The sequence below is a fragment of the Mercenaria mercenaria genome, chromosome 6 (genome assembly GCF_021730395.1).
Source record: "Mercenaria mercenaria strain notata chromosome 6, MADL_Memer_1, whole genome shotgun sequence".
Taxonomy (NCBI): domain Eukaryota; kingdom Metazoa; phylum Mollusca; class Bivalvia; order Venerida; family Veneridae; genus Mercenaria; species Mercenaria mercenaria.
In genome coordinates, this window is record NC_069366.1 from 89,035,923 (window position 1) to 89,052,116 (window position 16,194).

The 16,194-nt window shown below is 38.8% G+C and overlaps 1 protein-coding gene across 8 annotated transcripts in view; it reads right to left on the reverse strand.

Moving 5' to 3' along the window:
- LOC123560143 (uncharacterized) overlaps positions 1–16,194 on the reverse strand; it is a 121,148-nt gene that overhangs the window by 55,801 nt on the left and 49,153 nt on the right. For 2 of the 8 annotated variants that reach the window (XM_053546571.1, XM_053546569.1), the window contains exons 1-3: positions 11,884–12,782; positions 10,096–10,224; positions 9,680–9,802 (exon numbers count right to left, since the gene is read on the reverse strand). The exons of 2 other annotated variants lie outside the window; for them this stretch is intronic. The gene's annotated coding sequence lies outside the window, so the exon portion shown is untranslated. 4 more of the 8 variants (XM_053546574.1, XM_053546573.1, XM_053546570.1 and 1 more) reach the window with 4 other exon arrangements.

Here is a 16,194-nt window from a genome sequence, read left to right on the forward strand (position 1 = left end):
CCGCATCACAGTATAACACACCACAATTAAACCTGACACATATGATGGTTCACAGAGTTTTGAGCAATACCTTTCTCATTTGAGGATTGCTCTGACTAGCTTGCTGGTCTTTACATACACGTGTTCTAACCTTGTCTGCCAGCTTACGTGGGCCCGGGCTCGAACCTACTACATGACTCTATCAGTGAGTGAGCGCAGAAACTATGACACCCTTATTGCTAGGTTACAAGATAGGTTTGGTCATTTAAAGTATAAAGCTTTGTGGCTGCAAAAACTAGACAACAGAAAACGTCAAAAGGTGAAAGTGTTGCATCTTTAGGAGACGATTTAAGACAGCTGGCACAAAAGGCTCACTCAGATCTTGGAGCTAGAGCACAAGAAAAGCTAGCACTAAATCAATTTTATAAATCATTGTCTACCGACATGAAGTGCCGGTGTGTTGACAATGAGTGTACTACGGTAAATGAGGCTGTAACTGTAGTAGAACGTTATGAAAGCATTTTAGGAATTCAGAATGCAGCCACCATTAGAGCTCTTGATATTAATTCAAAGCAGAAATCAGAAACTGAAGAACTTAAAACAATGATTAAAAAGCTAGAGGAAAAGTTAGAAAAGATTGAGCGCACCTGGAGTAGTAACTCAACTCAGACCTCTAGCAGCAACGCCAGACAGTGTTTCGGTTGCAACTCTGCAAATCATTTGTGGAGAAACTGTCCCCTTAACACTACCACTGACCGAAACAACACTTTCCGTAACAGACAAAATTTCCGTCGCTCTGAAAATTCTCAACGTTACCAGAACCGCAATAATCAAAGTACTGAGAGGCTGACTTCTAAGCAAGGGGAGTCACAGGGTCTCTCTACTAGCTTTCAGGAAAACTAGATGTGGCTGATTCTGCGGGCAAAGAATCAGCAATAGTCAAAGAGCCCAAACAAAGTACCGAGATTCATACTGCTGGAGCAGGTTCGGACCTAAATAAATTTGATAATGGTTTTTATACTACATGTTACGTCAATTCTGTTGCTGTAGATTTTCTTGTCGACTGTGGAGCGACATCCTCCCTTATTTCAAAGAAAAAACTCTTCGAAATTGATCCTCATCAAACTTTATTTCCTGTTTCACCAGTTACACAGACCTTACATGCAGTAAATGGTGAAGAAATGTCTGTATGGGGTAGCGTTGACCTTATTGTTAAACTTGGAGATCAACGCTATGACATAACATTCATTATCTGTGACATGGATACTGGGAGTATCCTGGGGCAAGACTTCCTAAAGCGGAATGTTGATAGCATCAACTACAAGCAAAACTGTCTCCAGATGGGGAACAATATTGTACCTCTTTGGAGTGGTGGTAAGGCATTCCAGATTTGCAGGGTAGAAGTGAAAGATACTATACGCCTGCCTGGTCAATCTAGAATGTGGATTCCCGTAAAAATTCCACATTCTGAACATCTCAGTGAAAACGGATTCCTTGAGCCGTCTACTAATGTAATGGCCAAAAATGAAGTCATTTTAATGAGTGGAGTTGTTAAAACAGAGAAAGAGGTTGTTGTTAATGTCGTAAATTACGGCCAACTTCAACAACCTTATATAAGAACATGAACATTGGTACATGCGAATCCTATTTTGAAGAACAGAAGCGAGACTCAGCTAGGGTAGCTCACGTGACTGAAACAAACGCAGAATCAACCTTACCAGACCATTTAAAAGATCTATATGAACGAAGTTCTAAAGATCTTAATGAAACTGAGAAGCAAGGTTTGGTTAAGCTACTGTGTAAATATTCAAGTACCTTTTCAAATCTCAAGAGGATATAGGTTTAACTAACATAGTTCAACACTCTATCAATACTAAAGATGCTCTGCCTATTCGTCAGCCGCCACGTCGTCTACCTTTAGGTAAGCGGGCAATAGAGAAGGAGGAAGTCAACAAAATGCTTGAGAGAGGTATTATAGAACCCTCTAATAGCGCTTGGGCTTCCCCTGTTGTTCTTGTTACTAAGAAGGACGGCAGCCCCCGTTTCTGTATCGACTATAGAAAGGTCAATGACGTAACGGTCAAGGACGCCTATCCGTTGCCTAGGGTGGATGACTGCATCGATGCTTTATCAGGTGCCAAATATTTTAGTTCACTTGACCTCAATAGTGGGTATTGGCAAGTTGGTATGAAACCCGAGGATAAAGAAAAGACAGCCTTTGCTACAACAGTCGGTCTTTTCCAGTTCACTGTTATGAGTTTTGGTTTAGCCAATGCCCCTTCTACATTCGAGCGGCTTATGGAAAATGTCTTGCGAGGCCTTCAATGGGAAGAGTGCCTGCTTTATATGGACGACATTATAGTTCCAAGTAACACCGTCACTGAGGGTCTCGTAAGACTAGAGCACATATTTCAAAGGCTCAAAGAAACTAATCTTAAACTTAAGCCATCTAAATGTATTCTGTTTCAGAAACAAGTTAAATTCTTGGGTCATTTAGTCTCTGAATCTGGTATAGCTACCGATCCAGATAAGATTTCGGCTGTGCAAAATTGGCAGAGACCTAAGAATGCCAGGGATGTCAAAAGCTTCTTAGGCCTTTGCTCATATTATCGCCGTTTTGTTGGGGGCTTCGCAAAGATTGCCAAGCCCTTACACAAAGTCGCTGAGAAATCTGCCAAATTTATATGGACCGATGAGTGTGAACAAGCCTTTAAAACCTTAAAACAAGCTCTAGTGTCATCACCAATTTTAGGATATCCTGTACCTGGATCACAATTCATTCTTGATACAGATGCTAGCCACGTATCCACAGGTTCTGTACTTTCACAGGTTCAAAATGGCAGAGAGGTTGTCATTGCCTACTTTAGTAAAACCCTAAACAAGCACGAAATGGCGTATTGTGTCACTCGAAAAGAGCTTTTGGCTGTTGTGCATGCGTTTAAATTTGCCTTTCATCATTACATATATGGCCAGAACATTGTCCTTCGAACTGATAATGCAGCAGTTAGCTGGATGAAAAATCTCAAACAACCAACTGGACAAGTAGCAAGATGGCTCGAAGTTCTAGGTACTTATGACTTGACAGTGAAGCATCGACCTGGTATACAGCACAGGAATGCTGATGCATTATCCAGGGCACCCTGTTCAAATGTGCCAAGCAACAGAGTAATAATGAAGTACTTGATGGAACCAATGACATTGTACCAGATGTCTCTGAGACAAGAATTAATCCTGATGATCAGTCCCTGAATATAGACATCTGTGCTGTCCAAAAGCTAAACAGCACTGAAGAAGATGTCTGTAATTCCATTCACTTCTCACGAGCTGTAACAAGAAGCCAAAAAGCACCATTTCATGAATCTATTTGCTCATTGCCTGGGTGGAGCCCAAGTGAGATCTCTGATCAGCAAAAAGCTGATCCGGAGCTCAATTCTATCATGCAAACCTTAGAAAACTCTTCTGGTAGACCTAGATGGCAAGATATAAGCTCACAAAACTCTTCAGCAAAATCACTCTGGAGAATGTGGGACCGTCTATCTTTAGAAAATGGAGTCCTAGTCAGAACATGGCATGATGATGTGAAACATCGTCATAAACAGATTGTGGTTCCAAAATTCAGATGTGCTGAAGTTATTCACTATATGCACGATGTTCCTACAGCTGGCCATCTTGGTGCTGAGAAGACTCTTGAGAAAATACGCCAAACTTTCTATTGGTCTGGCATGAAAGAGGATGTTCAGGCCTACTGTAAACGATGCAATCAATGTGCATCTCGAAAGCCAGCAAAGCCAAACAGGTCCCCTTTAGGTTCGTCTTATGTCTCAGAACCTCTAGAAAAATGTTCTGTAGATATTTTCGGACCTCTACCCAAAACAAGCTCTGGCAACTTATATGTCCTAGTTATCTGTGACTGTTTTACTAGATGGACAGAAGCAGTTGCCCTGCCTAACCAGGAGCATCTACAATAGCAAAAGCTTTTGTTGACCATTATGTGTCTCGGTTCGGTGTACCTATGACTATTCACAGCGATCAGGGTCGTAATTTTACATCAAAACTTTTCAGTGATATGTGTGAACTCCTACATATACATCACACAAAAAGCACGCCAATGCATCCGCAATCCAATGGTACTGTTGAGAGATTTAACCGTACTCTTGCTGCTATGCTGACCATGTACTGTGCTGATAATCAGCGGTCATGGGACCAGTATCTCCCACAGGTCATGATGGCCTACCGATCTTCCAAAAACTCGACCACTGGTCAAACACCAAACAAAATGGTGTTTGGGCGTGAAGTAGTTTTACCATTACAGGCCTGCATTGGTCTGCCGCCATCAGAAAACGTCCCTGATGATATCAAGGTGTCACCAGAGAATTATGTAACAGAACTTCAAGAAAATCTTAGTGTTATACACAATAAGGCCCGTGAAGTTCTCAAAACCAATGCCGTATACCGTAAACGCCATTACGATCTTTTTGCAAAAAGAAGGTCATTCAAACCCGGAGATCTTGTATGGGTTCATGACCCAACACGACGTCCAGGTGTATGCAGCAAGCTATCTGTCCGTTGGAAAGGTCCGTGTGTAATCGTAAACAAAATTGACGACTTGGTTTATCTAGTTAAACGGTCAGCAAAAGCACCGGCCTCGCCGCTGCATGTTGACCGCCTTATGAAGTAAAGTTGGCTCTCAGCTCCCCTCATGGATAAAGAAAGAACTGCCTAGTAATGATGCTCATCCGCAGTAAATTTTTAACAAAGCAACAGAATGTCAAGGAAATGTGGTTGTCTGCATCTAGTTTAGCTGATGTTGGTGGCTGGTCCATCCGACAGTGTCTGTGCAACTTTTAATTCGAACGAGAGATCTCTCATTTGAGTAATGAAGGTGAATTGATCACTCACCAGCGATTTACTCCTTGGCGTCGTGTAAATCAACGAAGAGATGCAGTTAGGTTAGCTTGACATGTTTTTGCTTCACCATTGATGTTTTCTGTTGGATATTCATCTTTAGTTATCTGAGGGTTGAGTCTGCATGTCTTTCATATAATAAATCTAGTCTTAACTTTTTACTTAATCTTTGCATTTCTTTACACAGGAATGAACTGTGGTGACATAAGAAAAGTGAAGTCAACCTTAGGCACATTCAGCTGCCAAGAGTGCCCATCAATCTTCCTGTCGAAAAATGACTTGAAAAAGCATAAGAAGACAGCTAAGCATGACCTTGATCTTGATCGTGTTATCTGCGCATTCTGTGTGCAGAAAGAACAGAGGGAGTTCCGGCGTGTGGGCGATCTTCGCTTTCACATTAAAACAAAGCATGCAACAGAGCTCCTGGACGCTCCAGAGGGACTGCTTACCACACGCACAGTCTTCTATTTCGCTCTGGAGCCACTGAATTATCTTAAGGAACACAGAGCGGAAAAGTTCGATGACCCGGCTGCGGTGTATGCAAGGCAACTTGTGAGCCGGTGGTGTACTGGCAGGACACCTGGTGTGTCCAAATGGTTAGCTGGATGGGAACTGGCGAAAGGATCTCCAAACACGGGAGAAAAGAGACCCTCAACGTCCTTGGAGTTGATAGATGTTTGTATTGCTCCCAAGGAAATCAAAGCTCACTTCAGCCTAGGGGAAACGTACTTAATGGCAAAGGTGGACCTTTCAATCTCGGAGGATTTTCGAGGGATGGACAGCCTCTCACGAAGGCAGAGGGCAATCCAATGTTCAACTGAAATTCCAAGTGGCTCTTGGAAGGTGCTTAACAACCCTGAGACCAAAGCTGAGAGTGCTGCCCTCCTTGGTATCCAGGAACATTACATTTATGTCCTTTTACATAAGCCTAAGCCAAGTTTTCATGCTAAAGTTCAAAAAGTGTCTGAGACTCAGACTCATGTCTCTCCATCAGAAGCACCAGATGCGCCAAATACACAACCGGCCAGCCCAGAGGGAGCTAATGACGACCTCATGCAGGAAGTAATGAAATCGTGTGGTATACTTCCACCGTTTTCACCAATACCATCACCACCACCAATTCACCTGGGCCCTGCTGATGAAGGCACTTCCAACGACACAGAAGACCCCTTTCCACAGGTGACAGTGCTCTCCACATCTGCCAGTTTATCTCCAGCTCTCCCTGATGTCATGACATCCTTTCCAGATGCTAGTGTATCTACACCTGTAGCTTTGCTTCCATCAAACAAGTCAACTCCACCTCCAGAGGTACCTACTGTTGAAGTGGTCCCTCCACCACCAGCTGTATCCAGTGATGAAGTGGTCTCCCTGCCTCCAGTTGTAAGCTCTAATGTTGATGTGGGCCCTCCATCTCCAGTTGTTTCAACTAATGAAGTGGTTCTTCCACCTCCAGCAGTATCCAGGGATGAAATTGTCTCCCCGCCTCCAGCTGTAAGCTCTTGCAGCTCTTTTGTTGAAGTGGTTCCTCCAACAAACACATCACAGGAAAATTGCCCTTCAGTTGTCAGCATGTCTACTGTTTTACAAGTAATGACTTCAAGTGCAATTGACTCTTTACCACTGCTCAGCTGCAGCAGTAACTCATGCTCGCTTTTCACTGGTACCACTCCCGTTTACTGCTGCTCAAGTGTTGCACCTACTCCGACTTATGAGCCGACTATGATTGGTGGTCAGAGGCCGTCTGAAGTCATCTACAAACCAACACCTATACTCTCCCTCGACATAGTTAGACAGAGAGCTAGAACTTTGCTGACAAAGGGTTGTATGCCCTTACTTCCACCAGCACGCCGTGACTGGAATGTCATACCAGACCAGAGCATCCAACTCTGTCCTGGTCTGTTATGGCCTCCTGCTAACTGGAAATCAATGCTGGCAGACCAAGGTCATTAGCAGTCGAATTTGCTGCCCTCACTCTTTTGCGCCGGACAGGTACCACCAGTTTCTTCCCAGACCGATTTCCACTTGTTCACCAGTATAACTTTCTGGTTCTTCCTGGAAGTGGGCCTTATAAGACCGATATCAAGGTAAGGCCCGTGTTTACAATTACGAAGCTGTATCCAGAATCATCAATGGACAAGATATGTCACCTTTATCAGATCAGATGGACTTCCTGAGCTGTTTCAATCCTGGCAGTGGCATCGTCAACCAAGATGTACTTCAAAAGATCAGTGCTGTGCCATTAAGACTAAAATGAAATATTGATAATTCATGATTATGTGTGATAGAACTTTAAAGAATTGAAATAGTGTTCGCATAGGTATTTCGCGCAATGCCAGCGGAATTTTTAGTCTTAATTGTATACAGTAATCACTTTTAATGTTTTACCCGCATTTTAATTACAAATGTACACATTTTTTATGTCAGGTTACTTCAGGAGAAGTAAAACTTTTAAGGTAGGGAGAGTTGTAGGATTTATGTACCACATGTTTTATGTATTCTATATCAATGCTAAAAGCTATGATTTATTTCATTTAAAGTTAAATCATAATGTGTTTGTATTTTTAAGAATGACAGTTACCTTTTTTTTATCCTGCAATGTCAGTTATTATCTTGAACGTTTTCTCCATGTTTATGCATGTATCTTTTTGTTATTTCATATTTCCAAGGAATACATTGCACTTTAAGTAAATTGTCACCATTTATTAACTTTACTCCATCCATTTATCTGTATTTTGTGTGAATGTTAACTTCCTAAAACTTTTCCTGAAATTTATGGAGGCTGCCATGTTGTTTACTGCAGTGTGTAGAAATACATCCATTTTCATATTCTAATGCAGCATATTTGTATCATTTTGTGTAATGTTCATTGATAGGATGTTAGAAACATATTTTAATCATTAACTGTCACTGAAACTTTACATTATTGTTCATTTTTGTGAAAGAAGTGCGTACTATTTGTTAGGTCATTCGCGGTGTAAATTTGGAACTTTCAATCACCGGATTCTCCATTTTATTGCATCAATTACATTTTATCTACCCAAATGTTACTCATCATTTGATTTAATACCATAAAAGATACATTGTCTTTGTGTATTATTGCTCACATTTATTGTATGTCGTATTATTCGTAATTTTACTTGGAGATTCCGCTTAGCGTATTTTAGGATGAGATTTCCTACCCAACTCTGATTGGCTTAGAAATTCCTATGTGCAATCTGATTGGATGAGACATCTCTCCTAAATTCCTAAACGGGTCAAAGCTTATAAATAGAGCGATCTGCCTCACTTTGGAAGAACAGTTGCGAAGGCGCCATTATTCAAATCATTATTGGTCAAAACAACTAACGTACAATTCCTAAATCCAAATTTTAGTAAGTATTTAGGAATCTTTCCTAAATATCGGTTATCCAATCTTAGGTTCATTGAATTAGTATTATATAAATACAAGTATAGATATACTTGTATACGAAATAGTTTTTAGTACGAACTTTAGGAAATAAAATCCTAAACTTAGGATTTTATCTTAGTTTTTTAGGAATACGGTTTAATATATTTACTTAGGCAACTGTTCCCATTTGAGAGCCGGCGCACTTCATGAATATGATTATTTTTAGGATTTAGGATTGCTATTAAGTATTTGTATGTTATATATATATCAGTTATAATGCATTATTGCATTTAATACAGAGTGTTAAAACTGATATCGTTGTCGTCCTCTATATTGAAGTAATACTACTGCTGGTGTATTGAAACTCCAGTAGTCCTGTATATTGTAGTGTATTTCATCAAGGCATCCTGACCCCCCTGGCTGAAGTACGCTACACTGACATTCCAGCTTACATAAAACAAGAAATATCTTTAGCAAAAATAATCTGACATGTCATTTTAATATAGGGATCATTTATACCAAGAAATTTTAAAATCCCTTCATCTGTAGCAGAGTTATGGACCGGACACAAAACAGACTTCGTCAAGATTTGACATCTAAGTATGACCTTGACCTTGGAGCCTGGGTCTCGTACATGACACATCATCTCATTATGGTAAAAAGGTAAAAAAAATTATGCCAAGTTATTTCAAAATCCCTTCTTGGATGGCAGAGTTATGGACCGGACACAAAATGGACCCTGTTAACCTTTGACGTCTAAGTATGACCTTGACCTTGAAGTCTGGGTCTTGCATATGACACGTCGTCTCATTATGGTAAAAAGGTAAAAATTGATGTCAAGTTATTTCAAAATCTGTTCATGGATGGCAGAGTTATAGACCGGGCACAAAACAGACCCCGTTAACCTTTGACTTCTAAGTGTGACCTTGACCTTGGAGCTAGGGGTCTGAGTCTAGTGCATGACATGTTGTGATTATGGTGAATATTTATGCCAAGTATTTCAAAATCCCTTAATGGATAACAGAGTTACAACATAGGCAAAAATTTACATGGACACATAGATGGACAGCCAGTGCGATTTTGATATGCCCACCTGGGGCATAAAAACATCTGTGTAAAATTATTGTACAATCAAACCAGCAGTTTCAGAAGAAAAGATTTTTTTCAGAAAAGGGAAAACTTGCCCTATCATTTTAAGTAAAACAGAATGATTTGAAGGAAAGTAGAAATTATTTTGAAATCGAGTCTGAGGTATTTTCTGAGTTTTCAAAATAGCCATAGAGAGAAAACTAGCTTGGCCCATCTGCCATTATTTTAGTGGATTGCATTTGGCAGATCACCTAAAGAACACTGCTGTGAAATTATTTTAATTTTAGATCAGCATTTTTTTAATACTTATTCTCTTACATAAACAATTCAATCTGTTGAGCAACTCCCTACATCTCATAACAATACCCTTCACTGACGTACAGCCCCTATTCTCCTGGAATTCTGGGAATATAGCTTCCAGCTTGCTTTCCTGCAGCTTCACTATAAAAAGACACATTTTTCAAAATATACACAAAATACCATAATGAAATTTTGTAAGAAAATTTGAAATTGAGTTACCTCCCTTCAATCATTTTCAAATAAAGTCAGTCCTTATCTATGAAATATAATCTCTAGGTTTAGACCTCACACTGGAAAATGACTTAACTAAAATATGCCTTCTATTTAAATAAATATTGTAAATGAATTTCACAACTCAAAGCTGTTATGATAGTGTACAAAGTAAAACAACTAAATAATGTTTGATTCCAGCAATTTTATCAACAAGTACATACCACATCCTTATCCCTGTATTTTCCATATCCCTTTTCCATGACTCTCCATGGCACACAACAATAGGAATTTCTTGGTTTCTCACTGCAGCATTATCTGCCATACAAAAGAAATGCTTCCCTATATAACATCTGAAACGGTACATAAATGTTAGTTAATAAATACAAAGTATATTAATACAATACATGTAACTGCAATTTTTCACGCAAATTTACATCAGCCGCACCACGAGAAAACCAACATATTGCATTTGCGACCAGCACGGATCCAGACCAGCCTGCCCATCCACGCAGTCTGGTCAGGATCCATGCTGTTTGCTAAAGGTTTTTCTTAGTGCAATAGGCTTTGAAAGAGAACAGCATGGATCCTTACCAGCCTGCACATCTGCAAATGCACTAAGCTGGTTTTCTCATGGCACAGCTCATACTAGTATTATATGTAACATTGTTAATAAATGATCTGATATTGGCCCTCTTACTTGTCTTAGGGCAGTCGTATTGGCCCCAAGACAATTTTATTAAATAACTACATGTACTTGAAGGATTCAAAATCTAAAATCTGGACGCAACCATCAGAAAATAAAAACAGCGCCAGTTAAGTTGTATTAGTCAGAACTACCCTTGTGTCTGTAACACTCTGCTTTCTTTACTGTTCAATTAAAACAGCAAGTACAGCTTACTGGTACACAACATTGTACTGGTTTCACACCTATATCCGCACAGGACCAGTTTCTGGACACATGTAGTAACCATTTCATTTTAGCGTTATTCACACAGTTGTTTCATCTGGATCATTTGGATGTTTATTCTTCATGTCTACAACTAACCACTGTTTTACAAGGCTGTATAATGTTAGGTTTTATGATGATACCTCACCTGTGTTTACAAAACAACTTTCCGTCTTAACAGGGCATGAAGATAGCATAGCACATGCGCAGTAGTTTACACTTGTCAATGTATCAAGTGGGGAAGAAATAATTAAACTACATATTAATTGTCTGCTGATAAAATGCGCTACTTTTAACTTCATGGTAATAGTTACATAAAATACAAGGCTGTCCAATATTGCACTAATTTTAATCTATATCTGTATGAATTATCAAGAATTCAAATTAAACGAAATTTAAGTTTTCTGTAGTTACCCTCTCGTTGCTGCTATTGAAAGTAGGGTTATCTTTCATGTGCATTTTTGAAGAGATTAAGGATAAAGAAACGTGTAATTTAGTTTATTTAATAGTTTAATACTTATTTCGACATCAAATAGTCAAAATAATTAGATGTTCAGATTGTTTTATATTTGTGACAGGCAATCTAAAAGTCAAAACTATGAAGGACCAAAATAATGGAAGTTAAATCACAGTACACAGTCATGTAAAGTTATTGGTTTTATATGGCGTGTAAACACACGGTAAACGTTGATCGTGTACAGTACATACAAAAGTTTAAATCACCAAAAAATTCGTAATTTTGAATATTATTTGATAATTTGTACATAGATTAATGAGAAATTGAATCCCCTTTTGAAACATGTAAGTTTTATTTTAATTTATGGCCAATTTGTGAAATAATCGGCATTTAAACCTTTAGCAATTGTAAAGCGTCAGCAGCGATGAAAATTTCATTGGAAATTGCTTCAACCATTTTGGCCTTTCGAGTGTTTGACGCGAGTGGGAATATTGCCTATATGAAAAATATATTTCAATATTTCCTAGGATCGCGTCAAATTAGTTGGACTAGATATCAAAATAACAGCAAAACATTGTCAAAATATTTGTCTGGCAACTGGTTTACCTCATGTGGAAAATAACTTCTTTTTGGGTACCCCATTTGAGGCCCCTTGGAACAAATATTTTACGTCACAGCGCAATGCTGATTACAACACTGGATGCAGAAGGAGCTGAAGTTTGTACAGCTTGGGCTTCATTTTTGTCAAATATACTCAGCATCAATGAAAAGTTACCACCCTAATGGCTCTTATATTTTAAAAATCGCATTGGACTACATTAAAAGCATAACACAACTATATTTTTGACGCAACTGAGACGTGACTGGTGTAAAGATTTGTCAAATTCGATTAAATAACTCCATTTGAGGCACAGGCTGCATGTGCAAAATATCTTTTTCCAGCAATGTCGACAGGTACGAAAATTCTATGGCAAATCATTCATTGCCGACAGACTAAAAGGAATACGTTAAGAAAAACAGAAAATCCTTGCCAAGAATGCCACGTTTAAGGCACGATCAACGCCATCAGGCCATTGGCATGGTTGACGCCGAACTTTCAAATTCATATGTGAAATTGCAAGTTGTATGTGCTGTTCTCACCAAACAGTCATGAAATGCGTTACGAGACATGATCAGACAGGGCCATGAAAAAGTGACGTCGATATTGTATAAAAGAGTAAAGAGGTATATATTAAGTGGTAACTTTTCAATGACGCTCACTATAGTTTTAGCGGAAATAATGGCGCCGAAATATGAAAATCTGTCCGGCTACTGCCGGTTCCAAACCAGTACAGTACTGTATATCCTGACACTAATTAGCACAATGTTGTAGACCTCATTTAAAATCCTTAAATAACTTTAAAGTCATGTGCTTATAAGTTATGTATTGTTGCTCATACGAATTAATCGCGACCTTCTGTGCAAATGGCGCATTTGGTTAGAGGGCAGTAACTGTGGGCTGTCAAAACCCCATACTCCTGCCAATAACCGATAATAGATAATAGTTTTACATCAGGGCATATGCTTGTGATTGACAACTTTTAACCATATTATTTTATATATACTGGATAGGGGGTATTTTTTGTAAAGGTAGACTAGCTTCTAAGGTCTTATTGATACTATCGGGATGAATAGTATCAAGAAAAAGGCACTTTGAATATAAAATGAAAAATGAAACCCTTGAAATAGTGAATCACCATCCATATTTGGGAGTTGAATTAAGTGATAACATGAAATATAACATTCACATTGATAATATCACAAAAAGGCTTCAAGTATTCTGGGATCTCTAAGAAGGAATTTGCGTTACTGCCCACAAAAAGTAAAAGAAAAAGCCTACACTGGATTGGTTAGACCTAAAATGGAATATTCATCGACAATCTGGAATCCGCATCAAAAAACACAAATTAAGCAGATTGAGCAAATCCAACGAAACGCAGCTCGATGGGTAATGAATAAACCGTTTAATCCACACAATCCAACCAGTGTGACGGAATTAGTAAAGACACTGCAATGGCCAAGTTTACAACAAAGACGTTTCTGGACAGATGATGTACAAAATTGTGAATTTCCTCGTGGCTGTTCCAAACTCTTACCATCCAGATAGTGCAAATGTCAAATCAACACGTCAAAGTCATAGTTTAAAATTTATTCCTTATCAGACTAGGATAAATACTTATCAGTACTCATTTTTCCCCAAGGACAGTGATTAGTTGGAACCTCCTACCGGACTCCTGTGTTATTTCTTCAAGCCTGGAGGCATTTAAATCCTCCGTATAGATTGTACCATTCTTAGTGTAAGGGAACGGAAGACTGTACAGTGTAAAAACAAGTTGATCTTCAGATCGTCTTTTAAAGTGTGAAAAGTAACTTTAAAGCAGCTGCTGTCGTCATACAACACCGACATTAAATGTTTATTGTTTTATCTTTTCCGGAGCACTTCACACTGCACAACTGTAAAGTCAACCTTGGCGTAATGTCTACACTGGGATGTTGCCAAGTACTATTGTTGAGGTTGAGGTTGAGAATTTCAGATTCCTGTGCTCTATGAAAACGATGATATCACAGATACAGGTAAAGAGATCCCCGGAAAAGAAACGTACAGCCCACATAAACCTATGTTGTGTCTGATATTGAAATTTTAACACAAGGTATCAACGAACTTCTCAACAACCTTAATCCCCATAAAGCTGCAGGGCCCAACCAAATAAGACCGGTCGTACTGAAGAATATTAGTCGAGAGATCTCCCTCATTCTTACAAAACTCTTCCAAAAATCCCTGCAGTCCAGTACTCTGCCAGATATATGGAAAATGGCAAATGTTGCTCCCATCTTTAAGAAAGGCTCTACGTCAGACCCAGCCAACTATCGCCCGATCTCTCTTACCAGTATTTTGTGTCAAACCCTGGAACACACTGTATCCTCTAGCATAACAAAACACTTCACAAAGAACGATATGTTCTATGAATTGCAGCATGGTTTCCGAGAAAAGAGGCCTTGTCAGTTACTAATGTTAGTAGAAGATATCCTTCTTTGTACACTTAGTACAATAAGAAGGGCATGTACACGTTTTACTTAATAGCTCTAATAAAATACTAGAAACAGAATATGTATATATTCTTCAAATGTTAATTTTAAGCCATCATTTCATCATTTTTTTACCTTCTATTTTGTATAATTATGTGCAGTGTCATGCACGAGTTTATGTAAAGCAGCCAATGTTTTGTGAGGAAACTCGATGACTGCAAGTGGTTTCTTCCTCTCAGTGAATGTATCTTTGAATGATAGATCTATATATTGCATTATCGCAAAACAAAAGTTTGATGAACCCAAATACCGTCATATTCATACGATATATAATGCCGCCTGACCAACTGACCATGCAGTATCGTGATCAAAAGGTTTGAGTAAATTATTAAATCATTTCCTAAACGTTGTGTTACACTCGTCAGAATATTGTAACGATCGTAACCAAATTAAATCCCGGAAAAAAGGGCTGTTTTTTAAGTTTAAAACCCAGAACTGATATTAAAAGAATCACTGCGCTGCAACCATATTTGGTCGGTTATTACCTGCAGTGACAACTCACCGACAACAAGGAAATGGTTGTTGTCTGATAGTGTCATACTTACGCTATGATGCAAACGTAATCACACTTACGCTATGATGCAAACGTAATCACACTTACGCTATGATGCAAACGTAATCAGGGGCCTTTTTACACATAAAAAATGTAACCATTTTTATCAAAATTCTACAAAATCAGAAGTCCCTCATCAAATTGTACAGAAGTGTTTACATTACTGGCAAGGAATAGCACTAAACAAGTGTTTGTGGCTGGAAGAGTACATAAGTGGGTTCCTGTCTCAGTGAGTCACTTGTTGTTTCCAGCCAAAAGTGACAAAAATAAGATAAACCCTTCAGAAAGCTAACCCATGTAACCGATGACCGTGGAAATACACTCACCTGGTCATATTAATCCACGTTTCTGGAACCACCGCTTCTGCGAAAGCTATTACCATTGTGATTTTAGTTACTTGAAAGTTTTATTCGACTAAATGATTTAAAGTTTTAATGTTATTGTTGTAATTGTTATCGCAAGCAATTTTATAAAATTTTATTAAATATTGCAATATGATTACACTTTTGATGCTAAAATTTTTCTTCTCACCGTCGGTCATTTATATTGATAGAATACTGTTTAATTGTTTACTTTATTTTTCATAATCAGATGTATTTTCCAATATATATCATTAAATGACCAGATTGACAGACTCCAGTCACGTTCATGACGTTGCCTTGGCGGAATCCGGACAAACTCCCCTTGACAGAGGAAGCCGCACCATGCTTTTCCTTTGCTTGTTTTGTTTTGTTAGGTTTAACGTCGTATATACCGGCACAATTATAGGTCATAAGGCGACTTTCCAGCTTTGATCATTGGTGGAGGAAGACCCCAGGTGCCCCTCCGTGCATTATTTCATCACGGACGGGCACATTGGTTCCGTAAGCCAGCTGGATGGCTTCCTCACATGGAGAATTCAACATCCCAAGTAAGGCTCAAACCCACATCTTTGAGTGGACAGTTACTTGAAGTCAGTGACCTTAACCACTCGGCCACAGAGCCCCCATGTTTTTCCTTTGTGAAGGACTTTTGATGATTTGTACAGGAATATACATTACCTGACACTTAAATTTAAAATTTGTACATGTCTTTTAATTATTGAAAGCACAATGCCAAAATTGTGCATGCTTCAAGAACTCATGGAAATCGAAGTTTCACTGTTTGAACTTTCTGTAAAATCAAAATTCATTATTTGGAAACTATGATATACAACGAACCATGCATATACGTAAGAATCTTACACCAAATTAGTGAGT